The 18,995-nt window shown below is 43.3% G+C and overlaps 1 long non-coding RNA gene across 2 annotated transcripts; it reads right to left on the minus strand.

Annotated features, from left to right (window-relative positions):
- Nucleotides 1-801: 801 nt before the first annotated feature.
- On the minus strand, nucleotides 802-1,248 carry LOC124054944. Of its 2 annotated transcripts, none has more exons than XR_006842515.1 (3): nucleotides 1,222-1,248; nucleotides 988-1,091; nucleotides 802-861 (listed from the first exon to the last, which is right to left on the minus strand). It is a non-coding gene; the product is annotated as an uncharacterized LOC124054944 (long non-coding RNA). The 2 variants fall into 2 exon arrangements; XR_006842514.1 differs by lacking the exon at nucleotides 1,222-1,248 and adding an exon at nucleotides 1,165-1,189.
- Nucleotides 1,249-18,995: the final 17,747 nt, after the last annotated feature.

The raw sequence follows: 18,995 nt of genomic DNA on the forward strand, positions 1-18,995 counted from the left end.
TGGGAGCCCCAACTGACGCTAGCCTCAGATGCCGCCACCGCGACCTCCCTCTCCTTTCCGATCTTGACGGCGGTGCCATCGGAAGGGAGATAGGGCTCGTGTCCAGACAAGCTAGCCTGGCTGGCTAGCCGTCTGCGGAGACTCTTAATGGTGAACACCGCACAGTGTTGACATGAGCCGGGGACGTTGATAGCCAGTGTGACCGGGGCAGCTCTAAACCCCTGACCATACGACATCACCACTCTGGGAATTTCACCCAGAGAATACCACACAGGTTCTTTGATTTGAGAAAAGGAAGCAGAGAGGTGGATTTCCAGTTTCACAACAATATTCAAGTTTTATTTAAACAAAATTTCCCATATCACATACCGACTTGGCTTAAAATCCCACTACTAAAAATATACTCTCTTAAAAAAAGGTATCGCTGTACTGGAGAAGTGGTATCAAAGAGACCAACAGGGAGTGGGGGGGGGGGGGGGGAGTGACACCCACACACACACACACACACACACACTGCAAAACGAAAAGACAGGTTAGAACACAACACAGTATTAAGCATGCAGATAAACTCAAGGGGTAGGGGGGGGACCCTCCACCTAGTGAGCCACCACCTGTAAGCCTCTGACCGACCCACCTATACTGGTATTAAGAGAATTCCAGAATAGAGTGCAAACTCAATGTTGGTTTACAAAAAAATAACAAAACTTAACCCAACTAGGGAGAAAAAAAACTAATGGCTACAACAACTTATACAAAAACACCTAATCAACAAAGTTACCATAAACACACCAAACACGGGCGAAAAACAGCAGTGCCTAGAGCTCAGCTACTGCACCAGGAGCCGACATCACTTCCCCGTTCCTAGTATGAAAAACATGCATCATATACAAGATGTTAGGATAATGTGACTACTGGGTACTGGGTGTCTAAGTAACATATCCAACCAAAAAAACGAGAATTTACTCAAAACGCCAAGAGCAGGCATACCCGGGAACTCCACATGATACAGCCACACATACACACATGATGAGCACTGCACCAAACGGAGAGGGGAGCACGGTGACCAGCAGCTTAAGTGCTCCGTCCTGCACCTGTACAAATGTAAAGGAAGTGCTAAGTACATATACCAAAACTATTTTCAACCAAAACAACAGAGAAACATACCTCAACTAGACGCCGTTCCTGACAGTATAGGATCAGGAAAGAATGAGGGGAACCTACCACTGGCTGTCTGCAGCTACATTTAAAAGTGACCAGGAAGTGATCTAACCTCGGCTGTTATGAGTCGGTGCTGATTAGAGGGGCGTGACCAAGCTGCCAGTGGGAGGGGGAGGAGCTCTACCTATCACACCAGCCGGGCATGTTCCAGCCCTAAGCAGCTCGAGCAGGCCTGGTGTGGGTCCCTGCTCGATATCTTATTCCCACAGCGACAGGGACAGGCCTCAGAGTCTCCGTGTCCTCTGGTGTGAGGGGTTCTAGCCTCCATTCCTCACGAGCTGGTGTGCAGGCAGGGAGTAGAGGCAGGTAGTTGGTTTGCTACTCTGAAGAAACCGAGGGAATAGCTGGTGTGCTAGCGCTCGGAAACTCGAACAGCCGTGGTGGGGCGTCAGTCAGGGGCGTGCAGTAACTCACACACAAAGTCCAGAACTTGGTTTCACGTCTGCCTTTTTATTTCCCTTCACCGCAGCATTTAGCCAACAATAAACGTAATAGGAAAAAAAGAAAAGTACACCGCCGAAAACAATCATGTAACTCTTTTTCTTTTTTCTTCTTTTTCAAAAAAAAAAAAAACAAACTGACCGGAAAAAGAAAACACTTCCATTATAACTGGTGCCATCTGCTGGCAAAACACATGCAACACAAACCTGCCTAGCATTCGTCATTTCAATTCAGTCCACCGAACACCCCAAACACATCGCAAAACCCCGCCTACACCAGCACAGCTCACGAAACGAAAGACCCTGGGGTCACCCCATGTTCCCGACACAGTGGGTGTCTCACACTCTCCCCCACTTTGAAATATGGCGTCCTGACATTTTCTTACATCTCTTATCCTAGAATAATGAGTTCATACACAGTGACAGAATGGAATGGGCATGCTGGCAAACTAGCACTTAGGTTATCACTGTTTGTTTATGAAATACTCAGATTACCGTGCCTGTATACTCTTGGTTATCCATCTCCAGTGCCCAAACACTTGCATTTGAAATACATATTACAATGCCATGATTTTTCCACATATCCAACAATGGATCTCTTTCTGTTCTAGCAGTTCTAAGACTCAAAACAATAAAACACCAATTCAGTCAGTAGTATTCATGGTGTCTATTACCACTTTACCATTTCTTAATATGGAGTTTAGTTCATATCACAAAGATCTTTGTCAAGAACTAGGTGACACAGAAATCTACACCTGAACTCAAAACTACATATTCTCCTCCTTTGTTCTTTTACCAGGGCCGCCAGTAGCCACTGACAGATATTTCTTTAGTAGCAACAGTTTTTTCTGTGAAACTTGGTTGACCAAGTATGTCATAAGTCAGGGTCTGAGGCTGTCTCCTTTGTCTCCTGGGTGACTGTACGGAGGAAGCATAGTCCTAAGCACAAGCCCACGGTTCACCCCCAACCAGTTCACGTTTCCAACAAGTTCTCCCCACTCAGTGACACACCCGCTGAGAAACCAACTCTGGTAATTGGCAGCTCTGTAGTCAGAAACGTGAAGTTAGCGACACCAGCGACCATAGTCAAATGCATTCCTGGGGCCAGAGCGGGCGACATTGAATCTTATCTAAAACTGCTGACTAAGGATAAGCGTAAATACAGTAAAATAGTAATACATGTCGGCGGCAATGACACTCGACTGCGCCAGTCGGAGGTCACTAAAATTAATGTAGAATCAGTTTGTACATTCGCAAAAACTATGTCGGACTCCGTAGTTTTCTCTGGACCCCTACCCAATCTGACCAGTGATGATATGTTTAGTTGCATGTCATCATTCAATCGCTGGCTGTCGAGGTGGTGTCCAGCAAACAATGTGGGCTTTGTAGATAATTGTCAGACATTTTGGGGAAGACCTGGTCTCATTAGGAGAGACGGCATTCATCCCACTTTGGATGGAGCAGCTCTCATATCTAGAAATCTGACTGAGTTTCTTATTAAACCAAAACCCTGACAACCCAGAGTTGAGACCAGGAGGCAGAGTTGCAGTCCTACACGCCTCTCTGCACTTCCATTACAGTTACCCACCCAATATCCCATAGAGACTGTGTTTGTCCCTCGACCACTTAAATTAATTGAACCAAATTCAAAAAGAGGAGTTATACATAAAAATCTAATAAAGATCAACGCCAACACCTCCACAGCTACAACAAATAGGAGAATTAAATGTGGACTGTTAAATATTAGATCTCTCTCATCTAAAGCTGTACTAGTGAATGAGTTAATATTGGACAATAATATAGATTTATTTTGCTTAACCGAAACCTGGCTTTGGCCAGAAGAATATGCCAGTTTAAATGAATCCACTCCCCAAAGTCATATTAATACTCACATTCCTCGAGACACCGGCCGAGGAGGTGGAGTTGCCGCCATTTTCGACCCAAACCTATCATTTAGTCTGAAGCCAAAAGTCAACTACCATTCATTCATTCATTCATTCATACCACCAAGAAAAAACTCCTACACTAGATACCTGTCTGATAGTGCTGTGGCTAAATTTAAAGAAACAGTTCTATTGTCATTAACTTCAGTATCATGTCCCCATATGAGTGAACAATATAATAATCCCTCTGAAATCGACCATTTCGTGAACAGTGCTGCAAGTTTACTAAGGACAACTCTAGACTCTGTTGCTCCGCTAAAAAAGAAACTCATAAAGCAAAAGAAACTTGCACCCTGGTATAATACAGAGGTTCGCAAATTAAAACAAAATGTGCAAAAACTTGAGAGGAAATGGCGTTCCTCCAAACTTATTGAATCTCGCTCAATCTGGCAAGACAGTCTTAGATCATATAGGAAGGCCCTACGAACTGCCAGAGCAGCCTATTACTCCAAATTAATTGAGGATAACAAGCATAATCCCAGGTTTCTCTTCAGCACTGTAGCCAGGCTGACAGAGAGCCACAGTGCTATCGAGCCTTGTATCCCTGTGACCCTTAGCAGCGATGACTTCATAACCTTTTTTAACGACAAGATCTTAAACATTAGAGACAAAATTCAGCACCTACTGACCTCAGCTGATCCTGATGTAACATCAAACATTAGTGTCTTAGAACCAACAGTAGAAACAGATATTCATCTTGACTGCTTTTCACCTATCGATCCCCATCAGCTATACTCACTCGTATATTCATCCAAGCCAACAACATGCCTCTTAGACCCCATCCCTGCCAACCTTCTCAAAGAAGCTTTACCCTTACTTAGCACCTGTCTATTAGACATGATCAATCTGTCCCTGATAACAGGCTATGTACCCCAGTCCTTTAAAATAGCTGTAGTCAAACCTCTCCTTAAAAAACACACACTTGATCCAGAGGTTTTAAGCAACTATAGACCAATATCTAACCTTCCATTTCTTTCCAAGATCCTTGAAAGAACAGTCGCCAATCATTTATATGACTTTCTTCAAAATAATAACTTATTTGAAACTTTTCAATCTGGCTTTAGAGCTCATCATAGCACAGAAACAGCACTGGTCAAATTCACAAATGACCTCCTCCTGGCATCAGACAAGGGATTTATCTCTGTCCTTGTACTGTGTGTCCAGTGCTCCTCGTAGTCTTGTGTCTCTCCCTCCCTTTCTCTCTCTCTCTCTATCTTTCTGCAGGTATCTCTCCATCCAGATCTTCAAGTTGAACTGTAGCCGACTCTATGACCAACCCAATGTGTATTGTTGACATCTGCCTGTCATTCCTCTGTGTACCGACTATCGGCGGGGTGGTTCTCCCTACGGGCCGAAATCGAACTGATAGGATAGTGATTCTCAACATCACATAAAAAAAGAATACATGAATGTTACAGCAGTTCATTATAATTTTCATTACTATAATTTTCTTATAACTTGTGAAATGTTAAAATCATATTGAGGTGGTAGCAAAAAGTGAAACTAAACAGTTGAGATTTTGTTTTACTTATTTACTTACTTTTCTCATGTTGTTAATTGCTTTCCTGCCTGTACAACATCCATTGCATGTCTGCCCGTCCTGGGTGAGGGATCCCTCCTCTGTTGCTCAACCTGAGGTTTCTTCCATTTTTCCTGTTAAAGGTTTTTCTGGGAGTTTTTCCTTAGTCGATGTGAGGGTCAAAGGGCAGAGGATGTTGCTGATGTTATGTTAAGCCCTTTGAGACAAACTGTTTGTAAAAATGGGCTATACAAATAAAGTTGACTTGACAAATAAAATAAAGTTGACTTGTTAGACCTTAGTGCTGCATTTGACACCATTGACCACTCTATATTACTGCACAGATTGGAACATCTAATTGGCATCAAAGGAACTGCATTAAGCTGGTTTCAGTCTTATTTATCAGATCGATTTCAATTTGTTCATGTTAATGATACGGCGGCACGGTGGTGCAGTGGTTAGCACTGTCGCCTCATAGCAAGAGGGTTCCAGGTTCGAATCCCGGTCTGGGCCCTTCTATGTGGAGTTTGCATGTTCTCCCTGTGCCTGCGTGGGTTTTCTCCGGGTACTCCGGTTTCCTCCCACAATAACAAAAACATGCACATTAGGTTAATTGGCTACTCTAAACTTGCCCCTAGGTGTGAGTGAGAGTGTGTGGTTGTCTGTCTTTGTGTGTCGGCCCTGCAATTGACTGGCGACCAGTCCAGGGTGTACCCCGCCTCTCGCCCGTAGTCAGCTGGGATAGGCTCCAGCTCCCCCGCGACCCTGACGGATAAGCGGAATAGAAAATGGATGGATGGATGTTAATGATACATCGTGATATTATTAGGAAACACTCCATACATTTTCATTGTTATGCGGATGACACACAATTGTACTTATCAATGAAACCAGATGAAACAAATCAGCTAGTCAAGCTTCAGGCATGTCTTAAAGACATAAAAACCTGGATGACCAGCAACTTCCTACTTCTAAATTCAGACAAAACTGAAGTTATTGTTCTGGGCCCCGAACACCTTATGCAAATTATGCAGTGATATTGCATTGACAGATGGCTTAGCCGTGGCCTCAATCTCCACTGTAAGAAATTTAGGAGTTATCTTTGACCAGGACATGTCCTTTAACTCGCACATAGCAAATATTTCAAAGACTGCATTCTTTCACCTCCGCAATATCGCAAAGATTAGGCACATCCTGAGTCAGAAAGATGCAGAAAAATTAGTCCATGCATTCATTACCTCTGGACTGGATTACTGTAACTCCCTTCTGTCAGGCTGCCCCAATAAATCCATAAAGACTCTCCAGCTAATCCAGAACGCTGCAGCACGACTACTGACAAGAACCAGCATGAGAGACCATATTTCTCCTGTTCTGGCTTCTCTACATTGGCTACCTGTAAAATTCAGGATAGATTTTAAAATTCTCCTCCTCACTTATAAAGCCCTGAACGCATGCGCAGTGAAGGTATGCAGCCTACATCATTGTCATCTTTAGCGAAAGCTTTGCATTCCTCCCTAATCATCTCTCTCACCACGGCCTGCTGATCCCTAGTTAGATGATCTAGCACTACAGAAGGGTCCCAAACTTCAGCACTACCCACACTGGGAGTTGTTGTCCCTGGGTATTTGGTCTCTTTCTGTACAGTCTGGTTAGGGTCTCCCTAGGGTCACCGGTTGTACAGCTGCTGGGTACACAGCTTTAACACTCTCTATATGTCCCAGCTTAACGCGTGGACCCAATGTGATACTATGTCCGGTGGTGTTAACCACAGAAACAGGGACGGTCACTGATTTGCCCCTTTTCATGGTAAATAGTACCTCTTGGATGCAAAGTCCTTCAGGGAGGGTGGTGTTAATTTCTGGGCAAAACAACATGGTCGTGTCTGCCTCAGCTTCAGTGTGTGCTCGACACCTTACTACGAAATTTAGGAGTTATCTTTGACCAGGACATGTCCTTTAACTCGCACATAGCAAATATTTCAAAGACTGCATTCTTTCACCTCCGCAATATCGCAAAGATTAGGCACATCCTGAGTCAGAAAGATGCAGAAAAATGAGTCCATGCATTCATTACCTCTGGACTGGATTACTGTAACTCCCTTCTATCAGGCTGCCCCAATAAATCCATAAAGACTCTCCAGCTAATCCAGAACGCTGCAGCACGACTACTGACAAGAACCAGCATGAGAGACCATATTTCTCCTGTTCTGGCTTCTCTACATTGGCTACCTGTAAAATTCAGGATAGATTTTAAAATTCTCCTCCTCACTTATAAAGCCCTGAACGGTCAGGCACCATCCTATCTTAAAGAGTTAATAGTACCCTATTATCCCACCAGAACTTTGCGTTCCCAAAATGCAGGGCTACTTGTGGTTCCTAGAGTCCTCAAAAGTAGATTGGGAACCAGAGTCCTGGTGCTTTCTTGTCCCGCAGATTCCTATCGATCATGACTGGACCTCCTGCTGCGGTCCTGCTGTCATCCTGCTCAAAACCTACTGCAATTACTACTGTTTAGTCGTAATCTTATTTAAATCTGTTATGATTCAGTACAGCTACTACCATACTGCTATATAAATAAACTGAATTGAAATTGAATTAACTGGAATGAGTGGGTAGTCTCAATGCTTAACATGGGTGCTCGTGTCTGTCTGTTTGGTTTCCTCTTTTTGAGGCACTCACACATATTCGTCACAAAATGTTCTATGTCTCTTTGCATTTTTGGCCAAAGAAACGGTCTCTTATTAAGTTCAGTGTTCTTTCTGCGCCCAAATGGCCCATGTTCTTGTGCAGCTCATTGTAAATGAGGGAGCGGCACATTTCAGGGAGCACAAGCTGACTGGTGCCACTCTGAGTCTTTCGGTACATAGTTCCATCAGCTCTGATCTCCAGCCCGCTCCACTCTCTTGCCAGCACTTGAAACTCAGCACTTTTGCCTCTCAGTTCGTACGCTGCTGGTTTCTTATTTCTTAGTTTGTGGTCGTATATTTGGCCTATTACAGGATCATCCTGGTGTAATGGTTTAGGCACACTGGTGTAGGTCTTTTGGACAGGTGTAGGATCCCTCAAGGCGATGTGCATACGCAGTGAAGGTATGCAGCCTACATCATTGTCATCTTTAGCGAAAGCTTTGCATTCCTCCCTAATCATCTCTCTCACCACGGCCTGCTGATCCCTAGTTAGATGATCTAGCACTACAGAAGGGTCCCAAACTTCAGCACTACCCACACTGGGAGTTGTTGTCCCTGGGTATTTGGTCTCTTTCTGTACAGTCTGGTTAGGGTCTCCCTAGGGTCACCGGTTGTACAGCTGCTGGGTACACAGCTTTAACACTCTCTATATGTCCCAGCTTAACGCGTGGACCCAATGTGATACTATGTCCGGTGGTGTTAACCACAGAAACAGGGACGGTCACTGATTTGCCCCTTTTCATGGTAAATAGTACCTCTTGGATGCAAAGTCCTTCAGGGAGGGTGGTGTTAATTTCTGGGCAAAACAACATGGTCGTGTCTGCCTCAGCTTCAGTGTGTGCTCGACACCTTACTACGGTAACTTCTCCAGAGTGTAAAACACATCTGTTTTTGCTTGTTTTCACAATGGTGCCCCCACTAGCTGTCTGGCGCATGTGTATTAACTGAATGAAACTGTTAGCAGCGCACGAGTCGATGTCAAAAGCACCACTTATGATATCTGCTACACCATCACTGTCTTTGAAGCCCTGTTCTTCCTTGAGCTGTCCCTTGATCACTTCTTCTATGACATTGAAACCAATAATCGGATCGTCTGCCACATTGGGGTCACTTGAAACTAGTACTGGCACTAACAGGTTAGTACTGGAAGACTCTGACTCACCTAGCTGAAACTCTACAAATATCCACCCCTTAAATGTTATTTCAGTTCGATTGGCCGCCTGACCACTAAGTGGTTCGGGCCCTAAGAGTTCATCGATGGCTCTTATGGAGCTGTGAGGTAAGTGCTCCGCTCGCCATTTGTCATTGATCACTGTTGCCTGCGCACCTGTGTCCCACAGCGCAGTTACTGGTACGTTATCAAAAGTACATCTGACCATTTTACGCTTCCCTATTAACTTAACCAGTCGTCTATATTGTTTCGTTGAGAGATACCCGACACTGCACATTTCTGGCAGTTTTTTTCTGGATTCTCGCTCAGCTAAGTGTCACTCAACTAACCTGACTGACTTACACACTTTCTTGTGCTCCCGCCAATGTCTCTTCTGGCAGGACCTGGAACAGTATACTGCAGATGAACAACCTGTGCATGCCTGGAGCTTTACTTCAATGCCCTCTTCCCGCAGACAGTGGTGGCAGTGACAGGACTCTTGCTGTCGATGCTGTGTCACTGCTGGTCCCTTGACAGTGTTGGGATCTCTGGCCATGCGCTCTGGAGAACAATAGAGCGGCCTACGTGTACACCATAAAGCCTGAACTAGAGTGACTAACCGTTAGAGACCCCCACCCATGACGTGCACCTAGTCATAAATACCTGAGTTCGAACTCAGAACCGGCCATTGGCTGGACATTGGCTGCGTGCCAGCCATCCCTACGGAATCTAAGGTGACGTCACTCAGGTGATAAAAGCTCTCTGCGACCCTCAGTTGTGGCTTTTTCCCATGCGTGCTGTGACAGAGAGAGCTGCTCCAGGCTCTCCAGGTGTCCAAATCGCCGAAAGGGAGCAACAATCAAACATTTGATTATCATCATTTTAGATCCCGGGTCACAGTTCTGCAACTCGTAGGCCGAGAAACAGACTGCTGTATTTTTTCTGTAACTTTTCCTTTTTTTTCTCTTACCGACGTGGATTGCTGGGCAATCAGCTGATCGCACGTTAACGAGCCGCACGCCGACTTTGTTAAGGACGAAACAAAGTTTGTTAATTTCTCCACCAGTTATTTTCTCCGCTGCTGCCGAGAGATCAATACTCCGCATCATCTGACATAACGGATCGTCAGCATCCCGCCGAGGACAGCGCTGCGAACGTTCAAGCGGATCATTAACTTTCCAACTCCGAAGAATCGAAGCAACGCAAAGTAAGAGGCTTATGTCTGGGCAGAGGCAGCGTGAAGTAGGGTTGTTTACACATGATTTCCTGTAACTTGTAAGTGCTACATTTGTTGATTTTTGTTTCCAGTCGGTCACTTCCGCCGTCTCAGGGAGACCGATAGGACCAATAGCTGAGCAGATAAGCTCCGGTTTACTGACTCCGCTATTGTGTGGTGATACGCGAGACTCTAAAGAATTGGAGTGGATCCTTTTTATTGGGTTGTGTTTTCTGCTCTTGTCATTTCTATCTTTCTTCCTCACACTCTTCTTTCTGAACGGTGAGGCAAAAGTCCGGGCACGCGATCACGAACCGTAACAAAAGGGTACATGGCGCCCAAAGGCTTCCGCCCATTATTCTCTTCTGTGACCATATAAGCAACATTACGTGGGTTATCACCAACTTGGCTCTGAATAATACGGCAGGCGTGTTCTTCACTTATGTGTTCATGTGTTGATTTATTTGCTGAGTCACCCTTTATGTGGTTGTTCATTTTGTGTGCTGGTTCCTCCTTTGTGTAGTCATTCACCATTTTAGTCGTAGTCTGCTACCATCCTGGTTGTAGTCTGCCGCCATCTTAGTTGTAGTTTCCCCATTCGCCATTTTGGTTGTAGTTTCCCCACTCGCCATTTTGGTTGCAGTTTCTCCACTCAATTGTAGTCAGCTGCCATCTTGTTTGTTGTTAGCTGCTAGGTTGTTAGCCGCCATCTCGCTAGCTTGTTAGCCTCCATCTTGTTTGTTGTCATCTCTCTCTCTCTCTCTCTCTCTCTCTCTCTCTCTCTCTCACACACACACACACCCATACAAACACACACACACACACCTGTATATATGTATACCCATGTATAGATATACTCCTGCTGCTGTACCTGTGTTATCTTTAGTTAATAGTTAATGTGTGTTGATAAAACTTAGATTATAATAGTATTTATTACAAAGTGATACTTATCTCTGGATGGTTGTTGCTGGTTAATAAATCCTGTTATAGTTTAACCTGTTGTTGTCTGTGGTTATTGTGAATGTACTTGTAATAACAACTGAATTCATGACAGTCAGTGCTCGGATTCATCCTTCATAATTTTAAGAGACTGTTACTTATTTATTTTATTTTGCTTTAATGATTATTTCCCATAATCATTGACTCTTTTGCCAATAACCAAATTGCTCCTACTAGTGCACAACAACAATAACCCCCTGGAGTTTTCCTGCACCCGGAGTGGAGCTCTGCATCCCCTGGAGATGTGGCCCTGTTGTCCGCACTGAAGCAATGACTACAGCTGGACCCCTTGCCATTGTCCTGGCAGGCCCTGCAACCTCTCCTCTGTGTGTCCCTGGCTCTCGTCGTTGGTCTGTGAATGCAGTGGCCTCCCAGTGCTCATGGAGGCGAGCACCATCCGTTTCATCTCAGCTACTTCTGTCTGAAGTTCTTTAATCAGCGGATGCACCTCTGGCTCAGGTGGAAGATGGCCTGTCTGTAACTTGTCTTTAGCAGGCTCCTTTGGGACCCTCTCAGGCTGTCTGTGACAGGTGGAAGAACTGGGCGAACCATCGCCTGCGTCACTTGTCTGAAGCTCATTCATTCTTGGTGGCCGGGTGCTACTTCTCTTTAGTTTGCGGTGTCTCTCAGCATCAAGATTTGCGGCCTCAGTCACTTTTTCAATCAGGATTTCATCGGTGACATCCTGGTTATCAAGAAACGGCTTGATCTGAAATTTAACATTGTCACTGAGCAGCCCAGTCCCCACTGACCTCAGGAACTTCTTTTTGACCAGATCAGCGCTGTAGTGTTCCGCAGTCTCTTCTCTTCTGGCTGCAAACAGGAGTCTATCCTTCAGTTCAATCGCTCTGAATAAGAAATCTTGTGCTGACTCTTTGGGCTCCTGGCAGATATTTATCAGTTTTTGATACAGGTCTGATGTGTCATCTTCTTTGTAATGCCCCATTAATATAGTTTTCAGCTGTGGCAGGGTCAAATCAGTCTTTAATTCTAGCATGTCACGTAGTTTTAAGCTTGGGCTGATAGCTCTTATCACTGCTTCGATGACTTCTGACTCACTGTGCCGCTCTGGATCTGGTGCATGAGGTTAGTGAAAGACAACTTGTCGCGCTGTCCCCCCTCTCCAATTTGGCCACAAATGCGAAACTCTCTCCGAATAGTTACCTCTGGCATCTTTGCTGTAGACTGCTGGTGAATTGGGCCAGTGGGAGTCATGTCAGGAATCCTCAACTGTGCACCAATACTTTTGATTTCTTCATCGAGCACGGAGCGGGTTTGCTGCAGCTTCACATACTTCTCTTTCATCCCCACCGCCTGGTCAGACTCTCGCCCGCCGTGGTGGTAATAGCGACGCTCGTTTTCATTCAGCTTTTCTCCTGTCTGGCTCGCCAATATGTTGCTGCAGTAACTCACACACAAAGTCCAGAAAAAAAGAAAAGTACATCGCCGAAAACAATCGTGTAACTCTTTTTCTTTTTTCTTCTTTTTCAAAAAAAAACCAAACTGACCGGAAAAAGAAAACACTTCCATTATAACTGGTGCCATCTGCTGGCAAAACACATGCAACACAAACCTGCCTAGCATTCGTCATTTCAACTCAGTCCACCGAACACCCCAAACACGTTGCAAGACCCTGCCTACACCAGAACAGCTCATGAAACGAACGACCCTGGGGTCACCCCATGTTCCAGACACAGTGGGTGACTCAGAGCCGTGACAATACTGTAAGAAACGTGGGACAAACAGTTCCATCCCACGTGGGCCTTGATTTGTGCAAAATTTATTCCAGTGTTCAGCAGTAAGTAGTAGACTGGAATGCAGCAGGCACATTATGGCTGAATTTCTACATGGATGTTGTAATAATATGGAATACAGCAGGCAAGATAAATAGCCCTAAAAATAAAAGTTGAAGATTGACTGATGGGTGGATGTCATGCTAACATTGATTGTAATGGTGTGTTCCATCTGTACTTGTAAGTCATTTTACAAGTTGTTTTCCAAGTTCTAAAGCTGGAAGTGACAAACAGAATGTCCCACAGTGTCGGAATACCAACTCGTCAACTTGGTTGGCCTCAGAGGACACTGCCCAGAGCGTCAACTTTAAGTAAAAGCTGTTGTTTTTTTGTCTTACTGTCTTACTGTTGCCTACAGGCATGTAGCTATGGTCTTGCTCTGCATGAAGTACCATGTAATGTATTGTTTATCAACTGGTGCTGCTAACTTGGCTTGCTTGGCGTGTAACCAGTCAATATCACTATAGCAACAGTGGTGAGTAATGTTACCAGCCTTGTGTTGTGGCCAATGGAATGGATCCAACTTGGTTTTTTTTTTCTTTTTATTGAGTTCTGTCAACATATACATAATTATATTTTAGTTCAGCACAGAACCCCCTTTCCTTACTGAAGAAACTGAACTACATTAACAACAAGAACAGATGAGTACAGCAGGACTAACAAAAAAAATGGATCTATACATATATATTTCCACACACACCACCAGATTAATACCTTTACATTCAGTGTACTATGATATACTGTAGCAGCTCCATTGTCATTAAACAGATAGGACAAAGTTCAGATTAGAGGGGTCCACTGTGTCCAACACTGGTTGCCAGTTCTTAATAAATCCATCCACATTGCCATGAATGGTGTAGGTCAGTTTTTCTAGAGGGAATATTCTCAGTACCTCCTTATACCAATTGTCCAGTGTAGGGATGTCCTTAGAAATCCAGAGTTTAAGGCTGGTCTTTCTCGCTGCATACAAGAGCATTCCAATCAGTTTAGCATTAGAGTTGTTTTGTTCACTGTCCACCGTCCACCTTCGCTGCCAAAATACACTTAAGAAGTGATAGCTGCCAGTCGTATCCAATCAGGGAGGCTACTTCATCTCTCACTCCTCTCCAGAAGGTTTGTATCTTTGTACATTTCCAAAACATATGCATATGTACCTATTTTGGAGTTGCATTTAATACATATAGAAGAAGCAAGTCTGCCCCTCAGCAATGTTGTATTAAGCATTTGTAATCTTTGAAATTGTCTCTCTCTATCAGTATTACAGTGCAGAGTGTTATGTGGGTTTTCTGAAACTGATGCCCATACATTGTCTGTTATTTCACATTCAAGTCAGTTTGCCACTATCTTCGGATACGGTCAGTAGAATAGTTCAGGTTGTAAACCAAAGGTTTCATGAATGTAAGAAATAAATCTCTTTGGTATGGTTTGGTTGAGGACGTCTTCCAAGAAAGATGTGTTTACAGCATGTACGTTTTTTGATAGATAATGCCTTATTTGCAAGTATTAAAAAAAATGAGACTGTTGCAAAGAATATTTACTCTTCAAGCCCTCGAATGATTCCATTATTCCTCCCTCAAAGAGTTTTGCAATCCAGTCTAGACCATTCTCTTGCCAAAGTCTAAACACTATATCTTGGCATTGTGGGGGTGGGATCTGGATTTCTCTATGTTGGGGCAAGTAGTGAAAAATGCTCTTTAAACTTGAAACCAGCCTTAATCTTATTCCATGTATTCAAAACAATGACGTTATTTTGAACCGCCTGTTTCCCTTTCTTATGGCTTACAAAGGGGCAGTTTTTCAGTGACAGTATAGCACAGTTTCTAGACTCCATATCAATCCATGTGTTTGTAGTGTCTGGATTCACCCATTCATATATGTACCGCATTTGTGCTGCACAGTAATATAGTTGAATGTTTGGGACTCCAAGGCACTCTTGGTCTTTGCTTTTCTGTAATTTACCTATTTTCATTCTGATCCTTTTGCCCTGCCAAATGAATCTTGTAAACAGCTGTAAACAGCTTGTAAAAAGCTATTGGGGATTGAGTTTGGATAACATCTGTAGACGATACAGCAACCTGGGTAATATATTCATTTTGAGCACACTTATCCTACCTAGCCAGGAAACAGGTAGGGTTCCCCACCTATGTAAATCCGCCTTAATGGGTATTATGATTGGTTGGAGACTAAGTTTAACCAGTTTCTTAAGAGGAGGACCAATTCTCATTCCAAGGTACTGTATGTTATTTCCTTGGTTGACCAGTGAAAAGGCAAGCCATTGGGTGGAGCTGAACCTGCTGATGCGCTAATGGGCAGGGCTTCAGTTTTAGATAAGTTCACCTTAAAACCTGATATGTCAAGTCACCCTTGTTTTCCTTTTTTTCTTCAAGTAAGTGTCCAAGTGTGTCCAAATTGTTGTAGACAATTGACCAGGCATGAAATTGTGCTATCTACTAAGTACAAGAGGACATGGTTCACATAAAGCGAAATTTTATGTATTTGCCTTTAACATTAAAGCCCTTAATTAGTGAAGTAGTTCTTATGAGTTCTGCTAAGGGTTCAATAGCTAATGTGAAAAGGAGAGGGCTCAGTGGGCACCCTTGGCAGGTACCATGCTGCAATTGGAAAGAATCTGAGCAATAAGAATTAGTAATAACAACTGCTTTAATGAGTGATACGAAGTCTTCAGGGTCCTTGTTCTTTTTCAGAATCAAACAGATGTTGGCTAATGACGGTAGACGATGCGTGATGTTGAAACTGCGTTCATAGGTCCTAACTAGGTAGGGAGTGAACTTACTTTTAAAGGCTTTAAACCACTCCACTGGGAACCCGTCCGGGACCGGGGATTTCCCACTGTGCATTAGAGCCATTGCCTCTAATATTTCCTTCTCCTGGATGGGTTTCCCCAGAGATTTCTGATGTTCTTCAGTTAATGTTGGCAATTTAATTTTGGAGAAAAAATTGTCGAGTTCCTCTTTGGTGCTATTGTTGTCCAGTTTATATAATGATTTATAAAATGATACAAAGACACAGCTAACAGTTTTCTTGTCAAAATGCTTTTCCCACTTGAATCTCTAATCCCTGCTATAGTGTTTTTACTCTCTTACTCTTCTTTACTACTTTTGGTTTAGTAGGCGTGCCAGGTATTTACTAGGTATGTTTTCATATTCATACATTTGTTGTCTTTGACGCTTTCTCATCCAGAATTGAATTCAGTGTCACTCCAATAGTTTGTATTTTAATAAGGTTTGCTTCAGTAGGCCTCGATTTGTGAGCTGACTCTGCTGTCTTTAAGTCTCGTTCCAGATCGCTTTGTTTGAGCAGCAGTGTGTTTTTCCGACATGACATATATGACATTGTGAATCCCCAGAGATATACTTTTGCAGACTCCCAAAGAAATTCAGGGTTCGTATCACTATTGTCATTCAATCATTCATCAATTTTTTTTTGTCCCTATCACTGAGTAGATATGATGGAAATCGCCACCTCTGTGTTCCAGGTGTAGCTTCATTTGTGATAATTTCCAGGAGGACTGGAGCATGGTCACTCATATGGATAGACCCTATGCTGCATCTAAGCACTTGTCCCATAATGTGTGGAGGTATAGTAAAATAATCATTTCCAGAACAGGAGTTGTGTGAAGGGCGGCATGGTGGTGCAGTGGTTAGCACTGTTGCCTCATAGCAAGAGGGTTCTGGGCTCAAATCCCAGTCTGGGCCCTTCTATGTGGAGTTTGCATGTTCTCCCTGTGCCTGCGTGAGTTTTCTCTGGGTACTTAATTGGCTACTCTATATTGCCCCTAGGTGAGAGTGTGTGGTTGTCTGTCTTTGTGTGTCAGCCCTGGCGACCAGTCCATGGTGTATCCCCCCCCCCAGCACTGTAAAAGAACATTTGTATTCCTCCAGTTCCGCTGCTACCCTTGAGATAATTTGTTACACATAACTAGTTCCAATGTGGTCCAGTAGATGGCAGCATAATGCCATAACTGGTTTTTAAGAAGCCACCTGTGTTGCAGTGAGAGGCTGCAGAGGCCTCACTGGAGCTGAAAGTTTGTTTTCTGTGCATTCATTGTTGAAAATCAATATTATTGCGGTAATGTTCCAGACACTGAGGACTTCAGGTGAACTTTGGAACCAGTTATGTCGCTTAAAAAGTCAAATCAGGAAAGGCAGAGTAAGAGAATCCAGAGGAAAAACAGATACTGATAAATTCCCTTTTTTTTAGCAGCATTTCAGAACAGAGGAATATTAGTATGAGTTATTGTTACGTAAACTGCAGGTTCATCATCTTCTTATGTCATCTGCAACACTGACACTAAGTGCTTTGACATTTATTATTCAGTATTATAAAATTTTTAGATGCTTATCTAATGTTTTAGAACTAATAAATGTTGCTCAGTTTACTATGACCTTTTGATCAGTTTTAATATTGTGTTTACAAATGCTACTGAAAACCAACCTTCAGCTGTATCACAAAATATTTATAATATAGAACGAGCTATTAATCAACTTTCCTCCGTGCAGAGAGACAGCTCAGTCGGTGTGAGGGTGACAGCACATTCTAATATTGTGTTTTAACTTTTAATACCAGAGCTGTATTATAATTAAATGCATAGTACCATCTAGTTTCACCCCAAAATCAAAAATACTTTTCCTCTTACCTGTAGTGCTGTTTATCCACCTAGACTGTTTTGGTGTGAGTTGTTGACTTTTGGGGATATCAGCTGTAGAGATGACTGCCTTCTCTTCCATATAAAGAAACTAGATGGTCCTTCACTTGTGGTACTCAAACAGCCAGAAAAAAGAAAAGAAAAACTCAACAACAGCATCTCTTTCCAGACATCATGATTCACTTACTGAAGATAATCCACAGACCTTGTGAACATTTTCATGCAGGAACTATTTTCTTTCTGTATTATGGTTGTAACTCTACATGACTATGCTTTACATCCTGGGAAAACATATTTTGGTACACTTTTTAGCTGGTTGCTCTACTTCTCCTCCCTCTTCCTCAGCTCACAGTCCTCCGTCCTCTGCTTTATGATGCTACAGCAACTCCATTTGAGATTTGACACATGGACTTATTTTGTTGTACACCACAGAGTGCTGAACATAGATGCAGTGGAAACCTGTATGATTCCCCTGGCCCATAGTTGTTCATATTTGTCTGTCTGTCTTGTGAGGCCCCAGGTAGGTTCGACTTAAGACTTACACTTGCAGAAGGATACCACTCCAGGTCTTATTCAGATATCTTTTATTACAAATTTATGAAACAGTAATGCTGTCTCAGTGTGAAACTCCCCTGTTCTGTTATGGGTAAAATGAAGACTCTACCATGGGAAAAATGTTCTATAATGTTGTAAAAGGTCAGAATCAACACTTCATACAGTCATTAGCTACACTATGGTGAGAAAACACAGCAGAAATATGCAAAGATTTTCTTAATAACCACTACTGGTGTGCGTGTTCATTTGCTGATCCAGTTATTTGTAGAGACATGAAGTTGAATGTAGAAAAACAGGAAGAGGGACCACTGAACACATGCACAGGACCCAAATACATCACTGCCTGTAACAACAGTGTTTTATTTTTTGGTCAGGTATGAATTTAAAAAAAATAAATAAATAAAATCAGGCAAACCTGTCAGTTCATACCTTCCAAACAGATGTAGCACAGTCTGTCTTCAATCGATGACACTGTCCCAGACAGTGAACACTGGGCGCTTTTTAGTGGACACACTTCAGGAACCACATCAGGCTGAAGTCAGTCTAGATCACAGAAAATTTTGAAATCATCATTTTGCTACAACTCATAATTCCTCTGACTTCAACACAGGCTGCTGTCACTCACAAAAGGAGGAAATATTACACACCTTGTGGGAGAAGGGTTAGGGTCCCCTCCTCCCTCCATTTCTCCCTCTCCGGTATGCACTCACCAACACTTACATCTCTCTCTCTCTCTCTCTCTCTCTCTCACACACACACACGTACGCGCGCGCAAATTCACACTCATACACACTCTCTCTCTCTCACACA

This window comes from Scatophagus argus, chromosome 23 (genome assembly GCF_020382885.2).
Source record: "Scatophagus argus isolate fScaArg1 chromosome 23, fScaArg1.pri, whole genome shotgun sequence".
NCBI lineage: Eukaryota > Metazoa > Chordata > Actinopteri > Scatophagidae > Scatophagus > Scatophagus argus.